This window comes from Catharus ustulatus, unplaced genomic scaffold (assembly GCF_009819885.2).
Source record: "Catharus ustulatus isolate bCatUst1 unplaced genomic scaffold, bCatUst1.pri.v2 scaffold_96_arrow_ctg1, whole genome shotgun sequence".
In the NCBI taxonomy this organism is placed as follows: Eukaryota; Metazoa; Chordata; class Aves; order Passeriformes; family Turdidae; genus Catharus; species Catharus ustulatus.
In genome coordinates this window covers 93,556-98,827 of record NW_024879560.1, presented here as the reverse complement: position 1 = coordinate 98,827, position 5,272 = coordinate 93,556, and the positions used below count along the sequence as shown (strand labels likewise).

Below are 5,272 nucleotides of genomic sequence, written 5' to 3'. Positions count from 1 at the left end.
CGTGATTTATGGACTAAACTCTTTACAACATAATACAAAACTGAAATTGGGCAGGAATAAAACCATCCATTGCTCAGTTTTAGGGGCCTGTCTCACTGCTGCTGTAGAAACCCTCCTTAAACAAAAAAACAAACACCTAAAAAAAAAAAGGAACAAACTGCTATTGACTCCTTACAAAATCTAGTGGAAATATTACAAAAAAAATTAGATTAAGAAAGGAATAAGATTCATGTTTTAAGGGATGAAATAATTTTTTAAGAGCCTCCCTAAGACAAGAACATACCCAAACATTAAAACACACTGACTCACCAATAGAAACAGAGGAGAAGGAAATTAATCAAATAATCCTCAAAAAGAACTAACTCTGATGAGAAATCATGGGGAACATTGCTGCCCTAGCTTGAAAACCGTAATTAAACCAGAATTCAATTGTATCAATGATGAGGATTTTGACCCACAAGTAACCACTAAAGAAATCCTGTACACTGCTACTGAATTATCAGAACAAGTAACTAGGGGTACTGGGGACATGGGGTTTTCTTAACAACGGGAGACAAACACAACTCATGGTCCCTAACTCAGAGTGCAGCTTATTGGGCAGGGGAGCTCAACCCCTTGGAAAGGGGAGACCCTGTAGCTTTAATTGGTACCCCTGAAAAACTCATAGAAAACTTTCACAAAGCTGCCTGCTTGCAAATTATGCTTGAAATAAAATTCACTGCTGGCTATAAATCACCTGTGCCATCACCTGTAAATGTAAAACAATGCCCTCTTCCCTCTGGTGCCAAAGAAGGGATCAAACCAGTTATACAGGATTTGCAAGACCAAGAAACAATAATTAACACTCATTTTCCTTTCAACTCTCCTACATGGCCAGTCAAAAAACCCAAACCTGACAACGTGGCTGTTTATCAATATATTGATGGTTTCCCTGTGGAAGGAGGAGAAATAGAAGTAGTGCGGGATACTGAACAAAAAATAATCTCCCATTTGGAAAGCCTTAATTTGCAAATTACCCCAGAGAAAACTCAAAAACCTTCTCAGAAACTGAAGTTTTGAAGACAACCACCACTGGGACCCTCCCCCCTGATGGGGTGGCCCAGAGCTCCTCAGTTAGGAAGTGGTATGACCTGATAGAGCATTGCTGTAACACCTTCTCAGGGACAGAAGGAGCTGTAAAAAATCTGACAATTCCAGAAACTGAGAGCTTGGCTAGCAGCCAAAACAAACCTGCCTCAGTAATCACAGTAGCCTCTCCTTTCTCCTCCAAACAGCAAATTCTTGGTTTAAGAAAAGAATGATAAGAGACAGGGGAGTAGTTTGGAGTGTGCTGAGAGCTGTTTGGGGTGTTTTCCAACCTGAGGTACAGATTGCCTCTCTTGTTTGCATCCACACTGACTCTTGTGCTGTGTTTAAAGGAGGTACAGAGTGGCTTCCAGCCAACAGAATTCCAGTCCACGTTACATGCTGGATAGTTCCATCATTTTAACCCCCTGCCTCTTTGTGGCAGATTCTGTTGTGTTTACTTTTCACAGAAGAACGCCTGCAGGACATGAAGATTAATTGCTGAATTAATTGCTGAATCCCTCATCGAACCTGTATACAGTTATGGCACAGGACCTCACAGCCGTGTTTTATATTGTGAAATCCAAAATCAGAGTTGTTAGTTAAACTTAATTGTTGTACAATTTTTCCCATAAAGTCATGTGCGGTAAAAATAATACAAAATACTGGGGATAACTTGATGTTAATGTTGTAACACCTAACACCCAACCACCGGTTATACTGAACCTGAAAATTTTTGAAATTGGACCGTATGTAATTAAAATTGTTTAATTTGGCATAGTTTTTCAAACAAGACAAATTGTCAATAATTCTTTTAAGTAATGAATAATAAGAGACATAACCGGTGTTGTGGGAACAGGATTGGGAATTTTGAATAGCATGGATTCAGAAATACTGATGGATAAATTGGCTCTAACATTTCTTTAGCTCTTAGTTGTATCCAGGCTCAGTTGTGGATGCAATCAGTTGCTGCCTCTATTACAAGAGGAGGCAAGGAAGGTACTTTTCCTACTGAAATTTGGAGAATAATCTGGGATAGTGCCACTAACTCTGAAAGAGAATTCCAATCCTGGTGGAACCTGCTAAATTTTACCTACGACCCCAGCACAAACACAGGCACAGCCTTTGTACTGACGATACGCAATGCTTCAGTGCATTCAATATTCCCTGTCATTGCATTAGGGCTGAATCACCACGGAGCTGTTCTCTATCCTTTGAGCATAGAGAATGGGCCCATCACATTGGTGGGAAGTAGCAAACTGTTAATGGGGAAACTTGCATTGTCCGGGAACAAAGAGAGTTTATCTGTGAAAGTAACGCAATCAGAGCTCAAGATATTTGTTTAGACACAGAAGAATGAAAATCATCCAAACGAAATTCCTTGAAACAGTACTGACATATATATATTTAGGCAATAGGTGTGCATGCTTAAAAACTGCTTGTAATAGTTTTTTGGGTTTTGTTTTTTGTTTTAGTAGGGAGTACAGAAAATTATTCAAATCTTTGTGTTTGTAATTTTACTAAAATTACAGGATATGATGTTTCTTTTGTAGCCCCAGTTATTTCCCATCACCTTCTACAGTCCAATTACACACTGATCTGTCATTTATTGCCTACTCCCATTGGAATAAACCTCTCTCTGGTAAAGCAATTGCTGCTTCACCAAGACCTGATCGGCATTTTGGAAAAGATTAAAAGAAATGGACAAAGAACTTTAATAACTGTTTTCCATAATGTAAAAGAAATTCATCGTGTCCTGGAAAGAGTAAAAAGAACTGCTGAATACCGATGGTGGGATACTCTTTTTGGGTGGTCGCCTACTGCCACAGGGGTCCTAAACAAACTGAGTCATCCCATCATCGTCCTCCTGATCCTGGTCTTGGTTGGTTTTGTTTTATCAGCAATTCTCTACATTATGAATTGGAGAATTATGAAACGGTTGACACACTTGACATCCACACTAAATTTACACAAATCTGTCACCATTGACGTCCCTAAGGTTATTGATGCAAGGAGAACTGTGTGATCTTGAAATAAGACAAAACACGTTCTCGATTAAAAAATCACTTTCTTTTGACCGTCCTGTAATTTGAATGATAGTTAAAATGGGTTATTTTTTATTACCTTAACTTTTGAATATCAGTTTACAAATTGCTTAGTTTAATCGAATTACGTTTTAAATATTGATTAAAATTGATTATTGCATTGTATTTCTCATTGAAATTGATCATTCTCTCTGTAATCAGAAATTGTTTCTATGTAATGAAAAACAATTGAATAATTGAAAACTATTTGTTTGTTTTCCCTTCCTCTTTTTCTTTCCCATATCTTTTCTTGCTCATTTATCCTGTCCATTTTCCTATCTTTGTTTTTCTGGGATGTGCTACCAACTCGGACGAGTCCTGAAGACTTTGGAACAGCACCAAGAAGAAGTGCTCCTGACAATGATCGTGAGTCACGGGGTGGTGTAAGGGTCGGTCTGAAGATTGCCTGATCTGCCTCACAATCATCGTCAGAGACTGAGACCCTGAGACTCTTTAGACCCCTGGACCCCACCTCTCACTTTGGGCAGGAGCCACCGAGTCTGGCCAAGGCGGATGCTCTAATGGACTGTGTCAGGTGTGTGCTGAACTGTCACCGTGCACTGCACTCCAGCAGGTGCAGGCTGAACCGTACTTTCTGCAGCTGAGCAACAGTCCTCACACACAATAGTCCATAAATCTTCCCACCTTTTGGCGCCTCGCCTGGAAATGGACTATAAAATTATCACTCTCAGAAGAGACCTTGGAGACTTCTTTCTCCCTACTGATGGAAGACATCGCCGGATGATCCGAGGACGTCCCATCTGTTGGTAGCTATTCCCCCTGTTCTCTCTCTGTCTCTCTGTCTCTCTCTCTCTCTCTCTCTCTCTTCGTCATCCTTTTATCTCTCTCCTTCTCACCATTACCCCGAAATCTGTATTGTTTGCCCTCAATAAATTGCTTTGCTGCTTGTTGCTGAACAAAACCTTAGTCTCTTGCTGTGGTCTTTTACACCCTGTGGTCAAACGAACCATCACGACCCCTGCTCAGATTGTGCGGACCGTGACACAGAGGCAGGGGGAGAGCCCAGTCCCGGGGGCGGCGTTTCTGCCCCGACCCCCGTCCAGCCCAGCCTCCCCCGAGTGCGCAGTGACCGCTGGCACGGCTGCACTGGACAGTGGGACCTGCTGGGGACACTGAGAGCTGCCCCACTGTGACACTGCCCGTGGGATTTCACAGGCACCAAACAAATGACAGCCAGCCCCGCTCCTTGGGATGTCTCAGGCCCCAGGAGTGTCCCAAGTGTGGGGGAGCATCTCACAGACCTCTTATTTGACCAGATACCAACGGAGGCACCACTGAGGGAAGCCCTGCGAGTGCCCCGAGTGCAGGAAGAGCTTTGTGCCTCTCTTAGGCTGCAATGCCAGATGTAACCAGAAGTATATATTCTATCCCCATCTGCTAAAACCAGGTGGAGCAGTGTTCCTTATCCCTTCCATGACCCATCCCTCATAACTCCAGGGGGGATATCCTCTGTGAATAGGCCAACTGTTAAAGCCAGGAGGGGCAGTTTTCTTTATCTCTTCCAGGACCCATCCTTTGTCCAGGAAGATATTTTCTGTTAATAAGCCATAAAGTCTTACTGCACGACTGATCCTGTGAAAGGGAACAATACACAATAAAGCCGCTGCTGGCACCGAGGTGTGACCATGGCCCGCTGTGACCTCATCTCATGCGCTGGCCCTGGGTGAGATGATGCTGAAACTGGGCACTCCTGAGGAGGAGACAAGAAGGGGTGGTCCTGGGGTGGAGAGCGAGGATGACGTGATGCACACCGTTTTCATGCAGGGGATGCCTTGAAGGTGTGCTGCCCTCCTGCCCCTCCTGCTCGGGTGCCATACCCTATCTCCTTCTCCTGCTCAGCGGCTTCTCCAACATCCAGGGGTTGGTATGGATTTATTGCTAACATGACTAATAAAATTGACTTGCTTTGCTACTCTGTGTCTTGAGATTTTTGTGCACAGGCATCCTCCTGAACCCATAACACAGAGTCTGCATGAGGACAAGGGGCTCTATGGGCCCTTGGGGACATGGCAGAGGCCATATGGGGACAAGGAGCTCCTTGGGGACATGGGAGACTCCACTAGGGGACAAGGAGCACCATGGTCGTATCCACATGGGAACAA

At 43.5% G+C, this 5,272-nt stretch overlaps 1 pseudogene; it reads right to left on the bottom strand.

Annotated features, from left to right (window-relative positions):
• The window catches only part of LOC117011580, a 6,925-nt pseudogene extending 3,041 nt beyond the window's left edge, over window positions 1–3,884 (bottom strand).
• Window positions 3,885–5,272: the final 1,388 nt, after the last annotated feature.